The following is an 18,404-nucleotide window of genomic DNA, read 5'->3' as shown; positions in this document are numbered from 1 at the left end:
AAAGTTGAGTTGCCCTTCATGAACCCATAAGAGAAAGTGAGAACCAAAGATGCTGGAGGTTAGAGTCGAAAAGTGCGGTGCTGGAAAAGCACAGTCAGTCAGGCAGCATCTGAGGAGCAGGAGAATCGATATTTCAAGCATAAGCTCTTTATCAAGAATGTGAAGAGCTTATGCTGAAAACATTGATTCTCCTGCATCTCGAATGCTGCCTGACCAACACAAGATACCTATTCAATACCTCGGCCATTTCATCATATTCCATAACTAAACACCCCTTCTCATCCTCTGAAGGACCAATGTTTACTTTAGCCATTTTTAAATGTTTATATACTTATAGAAACCTTTGCTATCTGTCTGTGTATTTTGTGCTAGTTTTATTTTCTCACATTCCATCTCACTTTTCTTTATCACTCTTTTTGTGGCTTTCTGTTGATCTCTTAAAGCTTTCCCAATCTTCTAGTTTTTCACTGATCTTGAACCTTTATATGCCTTTTTAAAAAATTTGATAGTGTCCCTTACTTCCTTAGACACCCAAGGCAGATTACCCCCTTTCTTACAGTCCTTCCTTTTCACTGGAATATACTTTTGCTGAGCACTATGAAAAATTGCTTTGAAAGTCCTCCATTGCTTGTCAATTGTCCCACCACAAAGTCTTTATTTCCAGTCTATTTTAGCCAACTCCTCCCTCATCCCATTGTAGTCTCCCTTGTTTCAGCACAAGACACTGGTGTTGGATTTTATTTTCACACTTTCCATCTGTATTCGAAATTCAACCAGACTGTAATCGTTCCTTCCAAGTGGATCCCGAACTATGAGATCATTAATTATTCCTGTCTCATTACGCAGGACCACATCCAGGATAGTTTGCCACCTCGTCAGTTCCATTACATACTGTTCAAGAAATCTGTCACGGTTACACTCAACAAACTCCTTCTCAACGCTACCCCGAATGAGCTGGTTTGACCAATCTACATGTAGATTAAAATCTCCCATGATAATAGCCTTACCATTTTTACAGGGATTACTTATTTCTTTGTTCATTGCCCACCCCAATGTGACATTATTATTTGGTGGCCTATAGACAAGGCCTATCAGTGACATTTTCTTCTCAGAATTTCTATTTTCCACCCAAATGGATTCAACCTTATTCTCCATAGAACCTGTATTGTCTCTCTGCACCAACCTGATATCATCCTTGAATATCAGAGCTACACCACCTCTCTTACCTTCTTGTCTGTCCTTCCAAATAGCCTGGGACCCCTGGATATTTAGCTCACAGTTGTGATCATCCTGTTACGATGTCTCCGTCATGCCTACCAGATCATATTCATTTGTGACGATTTGTGCCGTTAACTCATCAATCTTATTACGAATACTATGAACATTCAGGTACACTGGCTTTATGCTAGTTTTCATCCCTTCATTATTGCCAACATCTCTCATCATGTCTCCTGAGTTATCCTTCCTTTTTACTTCTTTCATAGTCTGCCTTGTACTTAAACCCTTCTGCACACACGCTAACCTGCTGCTTCCCTCTCTTTTTACCATCATCCTTCCTGTCATTTTCCCCTTCCCTTCCCCCCCCACCCAATTCACAAGTGCTTAAAGTCCTAGTGACCACCCTATTTATCTTTTTCACTCCAGATCAGTTCAGGTGGAGACTATCCCATTTGTACAGATCTCCCGGGTTCCAAAACTGATGCCATATGCCCATGAAATGGAACTCCTGTCTTCCACACCACTCCCTTAGCCATGTGTTTACTTCCCTAACTTTCTTATCCCTAAGCTAATTTGCATGTGCCTCAGGTTATAACTCTTGAGGGCCTGTTCCTTAAATTTGTTTACCTCAATGAGATTCACCCTCTCAGCTTCCTCCATTAGATGGAAAATAAACCCAGCCTATCTAGTCTCTTCTCATAACTGAGACTTTTTGTCCCAGACAACAACCTGGTGAATCTCCTCTGAACCCTGGCTTTCCAACTCCCTGCCAAGGGATGCGGGTTCCTCCTTTCTATTCTATCTCTAATCCTCACAATTTTGTGTAGCTCAATCATGTCTGCCTCTCTATTTTCTCTGCTCCAAGGAAAATAACCCCACCTCTCCAATCTCTCCTTACAGCTGCAATTCTCCCGCCCTGACAATATTCGAGTAAATTTCTCTGCAAACTCTCCAGAGCAATTATGTCCTTCTTGTAATGTGATGAGAACAACTGCATACAAGGCCTTATAAGGTTTTATCACAATATCTCGACTTTCGTTTTCCTTGACTGTAACAGGACAATCTCAAGACAACTTTTCACAATTTCTCAAAAATTACTTTCAAAAGGCCAGTTTACCCATTCTAATTCTTTTTTGACATTTGTGGGTTCAAATTGCAGACATAGAGTCATAGAGACATACAGCACGGAAAAGACCCTTCGGTTCAACTTGTCCATGTTGATCAGTATCCGAAATTAATCTCGTCCCATTTGCCAGCACTTGGCCCAAATCCCTCCAAACTCTTCTTTTTCATATACTCATCCAGATGCCTTTTAAATGTTGCAATTGTACCAGCCTTCACCACTTCCTCTGGCAGCTCATTCTATACTCGTACCACCCTCTGCATGAAATAGTTGACCCTTATGTCCCTTTTATATCTTTTCCCTCTCACCTTAAACCTACATCCTCTAGTTTTCAACTGTCCCATCCCAGGGAAAAGACCTTGTCTATTTACCCCATCCATGCCCCTCATGATTTTATAAACCTCTGTAAGGTCACCCGTCAGCCTCCGACGCTCCAGGGAAAACAGTCCGAGCCTATTCAGCCTCTCCCTGTAGCTCCAATCCTCCAACCCTGGCAACATCCTTTCTGAAGCTTTTCAAGTTTCACAACATCCCTCCTGAGGGCGGGAGAACAGACTTGCACACAATATTTCAACAGTGGCCTAAACATAGTCCTTTACAGCTGCAACATGGCTTTCCAACTCCTCTACTCAATGCTCTGACCAATAAAGGCATGAGTACCCAATTTGTTATGACCAGTCCTACATTCTATTCTCCCCAAGTTGTTAGGGTTCATAACGAGGTCTGCCCAATGGTCAAGCTCCTGGGTGTGGAGAAGTGAACTATCTCTACTTCTTTATTGACCCACCCCTTTGTCTGCTCACTCCAATGTAAATTTAAATAATATCCCATCCCTTCTGGCTGCCATTCTCCCAGAACCAAAGGAAGTTAAGCAATAAAAGGAGATTTTCCAGCAATTAGGTAGGGTATGAACTGTAATGCCTGCAAACATGGTGAAAACAAGTTCAATGGAGGCATTTAACAGGATATTCGATGATGATCAGATCGAAATGGTGTCCAAGGAAATGTGGAAAAGGCGAGAAATGTGTACCGGCTAATAGAATCGGAACAGGCACGATGGACCAAATGGCCTCCTTCTGCATTGTGTTTGCTCTGTGATTCTGAAGAGAGCTGTTGAGAGATTATTTCCACTGGTCGTGAAATCTAAAATATGGTGCCACTGTCTGAGAATAAGGCTCTGATCGTTTAGGACTGAATTAAAGCAAAGTTGCTTTATATAGACCATTAGGAATTCTCGATCCCAGAGGATGGTGGATAATTCATTGTTTCCTTATGAGGCTGTGATAGTTTGTTGATTTCTTGGAGAATTGAAGGGTGTGGACAGCAGGCAGGAAGGAAGATTTGAAACCAAAGATGAGCCATGATTACATTGAATGGCAAAACCGACCCGATGGACTATATGATCTACTCCTGCTCTAGTCCTCTGTGTTCTTGCCTATGTCAGTTTTAAAAGGTAGTTGCCTGATGAAGGAGCAGCAGTCTGAAAGCTAGTGCCTCCAAATAAACCTCTTGGACTATAACCTGGTGTTGTGTGATTGTTATTTTTGAACACCCCAGTCCAACATCGACATCTCCAAATCAGTTTAAACAGGAATTCTATGCACGCTTGGCAGTATTTTCAGAGGTGTGAACTCTCACTGATTAACCATTAAAGAGAGCCCTGGAGAGTGTATTGGTATTTGCACAGGGATTCTGGGAATTTGTCAATGTTTAAACAGGGTCCCCAGGATGGTGCCAGTATTTACCTGACATCCCCAGAGTCTAATTATTTCCACAGAGAACATGCGAAAGATTGGTCATGGCAGGAAAGTCTCAGTACTGGCAGGGGGTTCCTGGGAGTGTCTGTACTTAGACAAGGAATGTTTCTGTATTGACATAAGGTTCACGAGAGTGTGTCAGTGGCTTTTAGAAGTGCATAGGGGTATGTACCAACTTTGCAGTGCGTGAATTGGTACAGGTGAGACACTATATTTTGTGACAAAGAGGACACTGAGAGCCAGTTGATTTCAGTAATTTGTTGCCTGTATATCTGCACAAATTTAATGAAGTAACTGATGAAATAAGTCCTGATTTGATTGCCTATCACAATTCAAATGCCCTTGAGAGATTACTGTTCTTAAACATTCATTTTGAAATATATCTTTCCTGTTTCTTTTAATATAAGATTTTCATGAATACGAATGTGACAAATCATTTTTTGTTTTGCTTACTTGTAACTAATTGCACAAATCATGTCAAGATGCAATCACCTGCAGGAGATTAACATTTAACGGGTTTTATCAGAGAGATGGAAATTTGACCCACTGTTTCTACCATGTTAGCAGTGTCTCAGGAGTCAGCATTCCCACCTTTGAGTCATGAGGCTGTTGGTGAGATATTGAGTTCCAAAATCAAGTCTGACAATTCAGTCCAATAGGGAATGTAGTAAAAGAAAGGCTGGCATGAATATCATGTTTCTAACAATCATCACACATCTTAGACTATAATAATTTTCAGTCAGCTACTTGGTATCATTGTCACCAACACAATCTTATAGAGCTACATGGTGTGATAATACTATGTCTATAAGAGATGTATTTTATCCTGGTTTTGGTATGAAGAAAGTTTGGGACAGAGATGTCGAGTGGTCTGTTCAGAGGCAAAAAGAGCTTGTGAGGCCTTACGTTTTTATCTAAAAAGTTGGAATAATAGAAGCAGCCTGAATGGGTGGGGTCAAGCTCCCTCAGCACCAGAATGTTTAGTTTTAGTTTTTTTCATTAGCAGTTATTGGGGTCTGAAAGCTGGGTTTGGAAACTGCATTCTCTCTCTCACACACACACACACACACACACACACACACACACACACACACACACACACACACACACACACACACACAGATTTCTCTTGATGATTTTCTTCCTGATCTAGAGAATTGCATGTGAACTTAGGAGGCATAGTTAGTACATTTGCACATGACACAAAAATTGGAGGTGTTGTGGACAGCAAAGAAGGTTATCTCAGAGTACAATAGAATCTTGATCAGATGGGCCAATGGGCCGAGGAGTAGCAGATGGAATTTAAATGAGATAAATGTGAGATATTACATTTTGGAAAGAAAAATCAGGGAAAGACTTATACACTTAATGGTAAGGTCCTGGGGAATGTTGCTGAACAAAGAGACCTTGGAGTGCATGTTAAAGTTCCTTGGATGTGGAGTCGCAGATAGATAGGAAAGCGAAGAAGGCATTTGGTATGCTTGCATTTATTGGTCAGAGCATTGAGTGTAGGAGTTGAGAGGTCACATTGCTGCTGTACAAGACATTGGTTAGGCCACTTTTGGAACACAGTTGCTTCTGATATAACACCATATAGTTCCTTTCTCATGTGATCCACATTATAGAAAATTGTGTTGTAACAGTGCTACTTGACCTAATGGTGCCAAAATAACATTATAGTTAATACAGGGAAGGAAGTTCGCATTCTACAAATAATGGTCTAAATTTTTCAATTCTCTTAAAGCTAATTCCTGTTGAAGAAGCACATGTTACAGCAGAATTGACTATACTGCATGTAATTCTGGTCTTGCTGATACAGGAAGGATGTTGTGAAATTTGAAAGGATTCAGAAAAGATTTACGAGGGATGTTGCCAGGGTTGGAGTGTTTGAACTACAGGGAGCTGCTGAATAGGCTGGGGCTGTTTTCCCTGGCACATCAGAGCCTGAGGGGTGACCTTACAGAGGTTGATAAAATCATGGGGCGTATGGATGGGGTAAATAGAAAAGGTCTTTTCTCCGAGGTGGGAGAGTCCAAAACGAGAGGGGCACAGGTTTAAGGTGAGAGAGGAAACTTTTAAAAGGGACCAAAGGAGCAACCTTTCCACACAGAGGGTGATGTGTGTATGGAATGAGCTGCCAGAGGAAGTGGTGGACACTGGTACAATGACAACATTTACAAGGTATCTGGATAGGTATATGAATAGAAAGGGTTTATAGTGATATGGGCCAATTGCTGGCAAATGGGACTAGATTAATTTCGGATATTTGGTCAGTATGGATGAATTGGACTAAAGGGTTTGTTTCTGTGTTGGACATCTTGATGACTTTATGGCCCTATTTTACTGAATTTACCTTTTGTCAAGGGTGTGTTTATGGGATGTTAGTACATTGGAACAATAGTAAACAATCTACTATTTTGTTGCATTTTCCGATAGAGTTAAATTATTCTAATTTCTTCTTTATTTTGTTGTATTTTAACTATATAGTATGAATAAAGTGTGTTTTGCTTCAATACTGGCAGTTTGACCGATCAAATTGCATCCGGAACACAGCACCTGGCACTACTCTCTAAAAAGCAAAAGATCAGTGTCTGGGCTATCCTATTAACATAGTTTGAGAGTTTGATCTGATCTATAATACTAGAAATAGGCCCTTTGGCCCACATGTCTATGCTGACCAAAAAAACACCAAACTATACTCATCTCATTTATCTGCACTTGGTCCATAGCCTACTGTGTACTCGCATTTGAAGTGCTTTTTCAGATGCTTCTTAAATGATGCAAGAGTTCCCCTTCCTCTCAGGCAGCATGTTCTATGATTGCACCACCCTCTGGCTGAAAACATTTTTTTCTCTCAGATCCTCTCTAAACCGCTTATTCTTCACTTTAAACTTACGTGCTCTGGTCTTAGACATATCTGCCATAAGGAAGAGAATTTCATGGTCTTCTCTGTCTTTGCTTGTCATAATTTTATATGCCCCAACCAGACCACCGCTCAGCCTTCTCCACTCCAAGGAAAACAAACTTAGCCTATCCAGTCTCTCCTCATATCTGAGGCTTTCTATCCCAAGCAACATCCTGTTGGATCTCCTCTGCACCTCTCCAGTGCAATCACATCCTTCCTCTAGTGTAACAACCAGAACCACACATAATACTCCATCCGTGACCAAACAAGTATTTTATAAGGTTGTAATAAGATTCCCTTGCTCTTTTACTCTACACTTTAACTAATGAAGGCAAACATCTTACATCCTTTCTTCATCAACCTTTCTAGTGGTTAGACCACATGGAGTCCCCTGTATTAGTCTATTGTGGACAGCCCTTGGACAGAGACTACAATATTTACCTTTCTAACTTTCCTTCTTGGTTTTCTGACCTATGGCTATACCACGCATATCTGTAATTTAACTTTTTCTCTTCTCTTGTCTATGCTGTTCCTAGGTATTCTGTACCTAAGATGGTGCCATGCGTTGCATTGTTACACTGTAACTATTCTGTAACTGAAAAAGCTGTATCTAAGCATCTTTGTACCTGAGAGGACACTTTAAATGACGACTTATAAACTTTTCACTGCACTCATTTGACAATCAAACTAATTCTCACTCTATCCTGTGCTGACATCTTCAGGGATCTGTGGACTTGTACCTCAAGTTTGGTTGTTCCTCAGTTCTCCTACCATAGGTTGTGTATATCCTTCCCTTATTAGACCTCCCAAAATACACCACCTCACAGTTATCAGGATTAAATTCTATCTGCCATTGCTCTTCCCAATTTACCAACTGATCAATATCAGACTGGAGCCTGAGACCATCCTCCTCAGTATCAATAATACCAAGATGTACCTTCTTCAAAATTACTGAATATATTTTCGCTGTTCATATCCAAGTCATGAAAGTAAATTACAAACAGCAAGTGTCCTAGCACCAATGTCTATGGTACACCACTAGACACAAGCTTCCAAACCCAAAAACATCCCTCCACCATCATAGTTTGATTAATTTTTAAAATTAATCCATGGGATGAAGGCATCATCGACTGGGCCAGTACTTATTGTCTATCTCTAATTGCCCAGAGGGCAGTTAAAGTCAACCATATTGTTGTTCGTCTGGAGTCACATGTAGACCAGACAATGATAGTAGTTTCCTTCCTTAAAAGCTGTGAGTAAACCAAATGTTTTTTTTTCCCAACTAACAGCAATAGATTCATGGTCATCATGAGACCCTTAATTCCAGATTCCCTTTGAATTGAAATTCTATCATCTGCCATGGTAAGATTCATACTCAGGTCCTTAGAGCATTACCTACGGTCTCTGGATTAACAGTTCCGCACTAATACGACTAGGTCATCACTTCCACATCATTTCTAAGCTAATTTTGAATCCAATTTGCCAACTTGCCTTGGATCTATGGACTCTTAACATTTGGACCAGCTTTCCATGTGGGACCTTGTCAAAGGCTTCACTAAATTCTATGTAAACCACATCATAGAAACATAGAAGATAGGAACAGGAAGAGACCTTGAGCCTACTCTGCCATTCATCATGATCATGGCTGATCATTGATCTCAATAGCCCAATCCTGCTTTTTCCTCATAACCTTTGATCCCACTCACTCCAAGTGCTGTATGTAGAGACCCCTTGAATGCATTCAATGTCTTGGCATTAAGTACTTTATGTGGCAATGGATTCCACAGGTTCATCATTCTTTGGGTGAAGAAATGGCTCCTCATATCTGACCTAAATGGTCCACCCCAAATCCTCAGACTGTGACTCCTGGTTCTGGATGCACCCATCATCATGAACATCTTCCCTGAATCTATTCTGGTTTATTTCTGTTAGAATTTTATAAGTCTCTATGAAACCCACACCCTACCCGTCTGTATTCCAGCAAAAACAATCCTAACCTAGTCAATCTCTCTTCATACATCAGTCCTGCCAATTACTGTCTGCCAATTTGAAAAGGGCCATTAATACCTACACTTTGTTTCCTCTCTGCAAACCAGTCTTCTATCCATCTCAATACCCTTCCCCCAATCCCATGAGCTTTAATCATACACAATAATCTCTAATGTGGGGCTTTTTCAAACACTTTGGGCAGCACGGTGGCACAGTGGTTAGCACTGCTGCCTCACAGCACTGGAGACCGGGTTCAATTCCGGAGTCTGTGTGGAGTTTGCACATTCTCCCTGTGTCTGCGTGGATTTCCTCCGGGTGCTCCAGTTTACTCCCAAAGTCCAAAAATGAGCATGTTAGGTGAATTGGCCATGCTAAATTGCCTGTAGTGTTGGTGAAGGGGTAAATGTAGGGGAATGCGTCTGGGTGGGTTGCTTTTTGAGGGCCAGTGTGGTCTTGTTGGGCTGAAGGGCTTGTTTCCACACTGTAAGTAATCTAATCTAAAAAAAATTGTGAAAGTCCAAATATTCCATATCGACTGGCTCCCCTTTGTCAACTCTATCAGTTAGATCTTCCATAGAATTCCAACAGAGTTGTCAAGATTGATTCCCCTTCATAAATCCATGTTGACTCTGATTCTGTCACTGCTCTCAAAATGCATTCCCTCATGAATATATTGTCACCTTTTCAAAAAATTCAATTGAATATGTCAGACAGATTCTCCCTCTAACAAATCTCCACTGACTAGCCCTGACCAATTCCTGCCCTACCAATCATTGAGTAATCTTGCCCGTCAGAATCTTTCCAATAAATTCCCAACCACTGACATCAGCCTAACTGGTCTGTAATTACTTTGCCTATCCTTGCATGGGATATATCTCATCACACCCATAAAATATCTAATACGTCCTCATTATTCTTAGCATGTTTTAGCACCTGATCATCACAGCTAAAATCTTCGGCTACAATATTTTTCACTTTTGCATTCATTTATTCACTCAAGGAATATAGGAACATTGAAATTAACAATAGGAGTCGGCAATTCACTCAAAGAGTCGCAGAGTCATAGAGATATACAGCTTGGAAACAGACTCTTCGGTCCAACCCATCCATGCCGACCAGATATTCCAACTAATCTAGTCCCACCTGCCAGCACCTGACCCATATCCCTCCAAACCCTTCCTATTCATATACCCATCCAAATGCCTCTTAAATGTTGTAATTGTACCAGCCTCCACCCCTTCCTCTGGCAGCTCATTCCATACACGTACCACCCTTGGCTTGAAAAAATTACACCTGAGGTTTCTTTTATATCTTTCCCCTCTCACCCTAAACTTATATCCTCCAGTTCTGAACTCCCCAACCCCAGGGAAAAGCCTTTGCCTATTTATCCTATCCATGCCCCTCATAATTTGTAAACTTCTATAAGGTCACCCATCAACCTTCGACACTCCAGGGAAAACAGCCCCAGCCTGTTCAGCCTCAAATCCTCCAACCCTGGAACATCCTTGTCAATCTTTTCGGAACCCTTTCAAGTTTCACAACATCTTTCTGATAGGAAGGAGACCAGAATTGCACACAATATTCCAACCGTGGCCTAACCAATGTCCTGTAAACCCACAACATGACCTCCCAACCTCTGTACTTAATACTCTGACCAATAAAGGAAAGCATATCAAATGCCTTCTTCCTTATTCTATCTACCTGCGACTCCACTTTCAAGGAGCTGTGAACCTGCACTCCAAGGTCTCTTTGTTCAGCAATACTCCCTAGGACCTTACTATTAAGTGTATAAGTCCTGATAAGATTTGCTTTCCCAAAATGCATTTATCTGAATTAAACTCCATCTGCCACTTTTCAGCCCATTGGCACATCTAGGCAAGATTCTGTTTTAATCTGAAGTAACCCTCTTCGATGTCCACTACACTCCAATTTTGGTGTCATCTGCAAACTTACTAACTGGACCTCTTATGCTCGCATCCAAATCATTGATGTAAATGACAAAAAGTAGAGGACCCAGTACCGATCCTGTGGCACTCCACTGGTCACAGGCCTCCAGTCTGAAAAACAACCCTCTATCGCCATCTTCTGTCTTCTACCTTTGAGCCAGTTCTGTATCCAAATGGCTAGTTCTTTCTGTATTCCGTGAGATCTTACCTTTCTAATCAGTCTCCCATGGGGAAACTTGTCGAACGCCTTACTGAAGTCCATATAAATCACATCCACTGCTCTGCCCTCATCAATCTTCTTTGTTACTTCTTCAAAAAACTCAATCCAGTTTGTGAGACATGATTTCCCATGCACAAATCCATGTTGATGATCCCCAATCAGTCCTTGCCTTTCCAAATACATGTACATCCTGTCCCTTAGGATTCCCTCCATCAACTTGCCCACCACTGAGGTCAGGCTCACCAGTCTATAGTTCCCTGGCTCGTCTTTACCGCCCTTCTTAAACAGTGGTACCATGTTTGCCGAGCTCCAGTCTTCCAGCACCTCACTTGTGACTATCTATAATGCAAATATCTCAGCAAAAGGCCATGCAATCATTTCTCTAGCTTCCCGGGTTCTCGGGTACACCTGATCAGGTCCTGCAGATTTATCTACCTTTACCCATTTCGAGACATCCAGCACTTTCTTCTCTATAATCTGGGCATTTTGCAAGATGTCACCATCTATTTCCCTACATTCTATATCTTCCATATCCTTTTCCACAGTAAATACTGATGCAAAATACTCATTTAGTATTTCCCCCATTTTCTGTGGCTCCACACATAGGCCACCTTGCTGATCTTTGAGGGGCCCTATTCTCTCCCTAGTTACCATTTTGGCCTTCACATGTTTGTAAAAACCCTTTGGATTCTCCTTAATTCTATTTGCCAAAGCTATCTCATGTCCTGTTTTTGCCCTTCTGATTTCCCTGTTAAGTTTACTCCTACTTCCTTTATACCCTTCTAAGGATTCACTTGATCTATCTTTACCAAACCCTCAATTTCTTTGTCATCCAGCATTCCCTATACCTACCAGCCTTTCCTTTCACCTTAACAAGAATATACTTTCTCTGGATTCTTGTTATCTCATTTCTGAAGTCTTCCCATTTTCCAGCCGTCCCTTTACCTGCGAACATCTGCCTCCAATCAATTCCTGAACGTTCTTGCCTAATACTGTCAAAATTGGCCTTTCTCCAACTTAGAACTTCAACTTTTAGATCTGGTCTATCCTTTTCCAGCATTATTTTAAATCTAATAGATTTAAATAGATCTAATAGATGGTCGCTGGCCCCAAAGTGCTCTCCATGTCCCCCCCAACCCCCCGACTCCTCAGTCACCTGCCCTGCCTTATTTCCCAAGATTAGGTCAAGTTTTGCATCTTCTCTAGTAGGTACATCCACATACTGAATCAGAAAATTATCTTGTAAGCACTTAACAAATTTCTCTCCATCTAAACCTTTAACACTATGGCAGTCCCAATCGATGTTTGGAAAGTTAAAATCCCCTACCATAACTACACTATTATTCTTACAGATAGCTGAGATCTCCTTACAAGTTTGTTTCTTAATTTACCTCTGACTATTGGGAGGTCTATTATAACATTCCCAATAAAGTGATCATCCCTTTCTTATTTCTCAGTTCCACCCAAATACCTTCCCTGGATATATTTCTGGGAATATTCTCCCTCAGTGCAGCTGTAATGCTATCCCTTATCAAAAAATGCCATTCCCCCTCCTCTCTTGCCTCCCTTTCTATCCTTCCTGTAGCATTAAGCTGCCAGTCCTGCCCATCCGTGAGCCATGTTTCTGTAATTGCTATGATATCCCAGCCCCATGTTCCTGACCATGCCCTGAGTTCATCTGTCTTCTTTGTTCAGCCCCTTGCATTGAAATAAATGCAGTTTAATTTATTAGTCCTACCTTGTTCCTGCCTGCCCTGACTGTTTCACTCACTTCTGTTCTCAACTGTAAAAGTCTCAGATTGATCTCTTTTCTCACTATCTCCCTGCACCCCCCCCCCCTCCGCCCCCCCACTAGTTTAAATCCTCCCAAGCAGTTCTAGCAAATTTTCCTGCCAGTATATTAGGCCCCTTCCAATTTGGGTGCAATCCGTCCTTCAAGCCCACTCCATTATTTAACATGATTTATGCTGATCTTATTCTGGTCTCAACTCTATTTTCCTGCCTGCTCCCTATAGCCCTTTATCCAACTTTTCATCAGAAACATGTCCATTTCTTTCTTGAATTTGTTCATTGTTTCTGCCTCCAGTGCATTATGGGACAGAGAGCTCCACAGATTCACATTCCTCTGATCTCATCTCAGCGTTAAAACTATTTCCTCTCATTCTATTTCTATGACCTCTTATTCAAGACTGTCACACAAAGGGGAACATCTGTTCAATGCCTGCATTATCAATCCCCTTCAGCGTTTTATATTCCTCAATCTGATTCCCTGCCTTCTTTCTGAACTTCAATGAGTTTAGGTCCAAGTTATTCAACGATTTCTATCTACCAGCCCTTTCACCCCTGGAATCAACCTGGTGACCCTCCCCTGAGCAGCCTCCAATGACATCACATCATTCCTCAAGTAAGGAGGCCAAAACTGGACACAATATTCCAGTTATCACCAATGTGTTACACAACTGTAACAACATTCTTTACCTTTGCAATAAATGTCAGGATTCCTTATGCATTTTTAAATTATTAATGCTGCACCTTCATACCCACTTTCTGTGCTTCAGGCACAAAGACTCCCAGATCCCTCTGCACTGACACACTTTATATCTGCTTCCCATCTCGATAATAATTTGCACTTTTATTTTTCTGGCCAAAATGGACAATCTCACATTTATCCACAGTAAACACCCTTTGCCAGATTCAGGCCCATTCTCCCAACCCGCCAATATCCATCTTGAACTCTTTATCACCTCATCGCTGCCTGCTTTCCAACATAGTTTAGATTCATCCATGACCTTTGCTATATTACACTCTATCCCTGCTTGCAGATCATTGATATCGATTGTAAATAGTTGGGATTTGAAACTAAGCCAAATCCTGCAGCACCCTGGCATCATGGTAACCCAAAAACCCACCAACCTACTAAAACAGCAGTTAATGAGCTTGAAAGACCCTATACAGAAAACAAACAAAACTAATGTCATTTACAAAATATCTTGCAAGAACTGGCACAAACACTACATTGGAAAAACAGGCAGAAAACTATCCACCAGGATACATGAACATAACTAGCCTCAAAAAGACCAGGACACACTCTCACTAGTATCCTTGCATACAGATAAGAAAGGGCACCACTTCAACTGGGACAACACATCAAACTTAAGACAAACCTTCCAGTTAAATGAGCAAACCTACATCCAGAACCTCAACCTGAGCTACAAATCTTCTCAAATATCATCAATCAGATTTCCTCTCATCCCACTGATTCTAGTGAGCATCATTATAAATTGTTCAATCTCACCTCAGAACAATAATCTTTTATTTCTGGAATTAATCTAATGAACCTTCTGTGAACTGTCTGCAATGAAATTACATTCTTGCTCAGGGAAATGGAACAAAACTGTACAAAGTAGTCCAGATGAGGTAACATGCTGTGGGTTCTAACTGGGGGAGGGGGTGAATGCCCGCTTGGCCTCATTTTTGTTGAGAAACCCATGCTTGTGGTCATCAAGAAGAGAGTGGGAGACAAATGGTCAGAATCAGAGCACATGGTCATTCCATCCTCCTTACACGTCACAATGACTTTAAATCCCGAATTACCCAAAAGTATCCTTGTTCATATACATATCTTCATTATACACCATATACTAAGTCCTTTGGATTTGATTTCCAGGAGAAAAATCCAACTTGATCCCAACAGGAACTCCGGATGCTAGCTGGCTCTACAGAAAGGAGGACTGTGAAGACAAAGGTTTTAGGTTTCTGTACCTATGTTCACAGGCACTAGATCACAGAACAGTATTCAATTCAAGTTGGGATTCTTTCTATCATTCACTTATTCAATGTGTTCATTCATTCATTTAATGTTTGCATTCATTCATTCATTCATTCATACAACATTTGGATTCATTTGTTCATTCATTCAACATTTGGATTCATTCATTCATTCACTTATTCATTCATTCAATCAATAATTGGATTTATTCATTATTTCATTCATTCCTGAGGTGAGAATGAGCCTCTCTTGCAATGAGAAACACCAGGAACCAATGAAAATCAGCTATGGGCAATGGAAGGGACTCTGTTAGCACCATCTTTTCAAAGGGTGAGATCACATTTTAGGTCTGCTGTTGTATCAGGTGAGAAGTTTGAAGTCTAAGCTTCAGGAGACATTGATGACTGAAAAAAAAAACACAAATGCTTGGTGCAATGAGAACCTGTGCCTTCTATATTATACCTGACATCCGCCTTGAAATGGGAATGTGTTTTACATGTAATGGTCAAGAGGGACTTGCAGAACATTGCTGATAGCTAGGGTCTGTCCTGCAGCTGATTACTAGGCTAACTAGCCAAATAGTAAGGCCACAGCACAGGAATTATGGAGGAAGAATCAATTTGCTTCTTTCTGGATGGCAGCATTTCTGTTCCCTCCCTTTTCAACCTGTCATTGTCTCAACAGTTTGCCTAATAGCCAGGTGACCTAAACTGCTCAAGCTGAGACAGTATGGTCTGAGGCAGGACTATCAGAGCCCATAGCTTCTTGAGCATACCATAGGAGGACATCTGAAAAGCTCTTTTCAGATTGTCAGTGACGTCCTCATCACTTGCTACTGCTACAAAGGCTGCATTTCAGCTGGCAAGAACATTAACTGATAGACTGAGTGTATGAACCACAGTGAATAATTAAATATTTGTGATGACTGTTGTTTTTGTCATGTTTTGTTGTGGATAATAGTGACAATGGTAATTGGATAGCGATAATCTTTGAGCGATCTTCATGGGGAATGGGGTTGAAATGATTGACTGAGATGATGGAAGTCTGTGAAGATGGGGGCATGAGGCAGACTCATCTTTTAAAAGTGCTGCAAATACCTGTTTGTGGCTGTCCCTCTCAGGTGTATGCCTTCAGCCTGGGAATGTCTCCCTGTGACTCTCCTTCTCTTACTCTCTCTTCCCTTCTTCCTGATCCTCTTTTTGTGACTCCTGAACATGATCCTCGGTCACTGGTAGCTAGTGATGATAGCTATCCTCTTATAATTACCATATAGTGGAGAAGGGGAAGAGGTAGTGGATGGTATTATTGCTGAACTGTTAATTCAGAGACATGGGAAATGTTCTGGGGATCTGGGTTCGAATCTTGCCATAGCAGATGGTGAAATGAATTCAATAAAAACCTGGAATCAAGAATCTAGTGATGACCATGAATTGATTGTCAGGATAAAAACCCATCTTGTCCACCAATGCCCTTTAGGGAAGGAAACTGCCATCTTACCTGATGTGGCCTACATGTGAGTTTAGACCCACAGCAACGTAATTGACCCTTAACTGCCCTTTGGGTAAAAAAATCAGGATGGGCAATAAACACTGACCTGGCCAGTGACAAGCTCATCCTTTGAATGAATAAAGAGGGATTAACACGTACCTCCTGGATGAAAAGAAACACCGTAAAACTTGCGGATGTCACACGATGGCTGGACTAGTCTTGTAAAGTTCAAAATGGATTTCCAGCATGTTCATTCCTAAGTATTGCTAGTTTTATTAGATTGACTTTCCCTCTGGAAGATCAGTCAAATGTCTCAAGATGTGTTTTTAAAGTGATGTGCAAACAAAACATGGCTGATGCGAGAAAAATAATTTTCAGACAGTGAGGAGTTAGGGCCCGGGAATGTGGATGGCCTGTAAAAGTGGTGCAGGCATGTTCAACTGAGGCATTCAAGAGGGACACTGGATAACGACTTGGATGGAAATTGTGTGCAGGGATATGGGGAAAAGGCTGATTGGCACTTGGGAAGTGACCCAATGCAGGCACGCTGGATCAAATGGCCACCTTTGGGTGCCATAGAAATTTTGTAATTCTGTGAAAAGCCCTCTTCAACTCACTGCCGTCAGTCAATCTCCAGCAGAAAGTAAAAAGCAAAACCTTATCTTGGCTTTATGTCATGTGCAAAAGATTTGCCTACACCTGTTCAAGTGATCATCATTAGGCAAGGTTGTAAAATGAAATGTTACTCACCAAATGACCATGTAACCTCTTCGAACAGTGCTGTAGGCAATCCAATGATCGATTCGCCCTTTAACTATCGATCAGGTGGGTTTTCAGAACCTAAAGCATGTGAGGAAAATCTCTTTGACACTTCAGCTTTGATCAATGAGTAGCAAAGACAATACCCACACCCCCCCATGCCTGAAAGCTTTATTCATTGCCTGAATGAATCCTGCAATCTAGTCGACTATTATTTAATCAGTAGGTCGTTCCTTTATTCTGCTCAAATTGAAATTTCACAGAAGTTAATGAGGATCACTTAAGTATGATTAATAGAAGAAACATCTTAAAATGCAATTATACAAGCAACTGTTTATTTGTTGCCTAATTTTACATCAACAAGAAGTTGCAATTACATCAACAATAGTGAAATAGCATTTGAGGACTATGCTGATCAGTGGCTTTTATTGCAAATGCATGTGTATTAGGCAGGTGATATTGCATAATCAACTGCAGAAGTCTCTTTTAAATCAAATCCCTCCTACTTGCAACTTATACCCTCTAGTTTGGGTAAGGATGTCCAAAACGAGAGGACATAGGTTTAAGGTGAGAGGGGATAGATTTAAAAGGAACCTGAGGGGGCGACCTTTTCATGCAGAAGGTGATGTGTGTATGAAATGAGCTGCCAGAGGAAGTGTTGGCATCTGGTACAATTGTAACATTTAAAAAGCACCTGGATGGGTGTATGAATAGGAAGGGTTTAGAGGGAGTTAAGATTAGAGTGGTGCTGGAAAAGCACAGCAGGTCAGGCAGCATCCGAAGAGCAGGAGAATCGCCGTTTCAGGCAAAAGCCCTTCATCAGGAATTCCAGAAACGTCAATTTTCCTGCACCTCGGATGCTGCCTGACCTGCTGTGCTTTTCCAGCACTACTCTGATCTACACCCTGGTTTCTAGCATTTGCAGGCCTCACTTTTGCCTAGGGTTTAGAGGGATATGGGCCAAACGCTGGCAAGTGGGACTAGATTAGTTTAGGACATCTGGTCAGCATGAACGAGTTGGATTGAAGGGTCTGTTTCTATGCTGTATAGCTCTATGACTCTAAATGACCTTTAACATTGATAGGTCAATGTTGGAAAATGGGACCTAAGATATTGTAAGCTATCCCAGAACATAGGAATGGGAAAAGGTTAAATCACCACTCAGAGCTCTGATAAAGAGTCATCTAGACTCAAAACATTAGCTTGCTGTATGTCCATGGATGCTGCCTG

This window comes from Hemiscyllium ocellatum, chromosome 11 (assembly GCF_020745735.1).
Source record: "Hemiscyllium ocellatum isolate sHemOce1 chromosome 11, sHemOce1.pat.X.cur, whole genome shotgun sequence".
Taxonomy (NCBI): Eukaryota; Metazoa; Chordata; class Chondrichthyes; order Orectolobiformes; family Hemiscylliidae; genus Hemiscyllium; species Hemiscyllium ocellatum.
Note: the sequence above shows the minus strand (reverse complement) of the source record.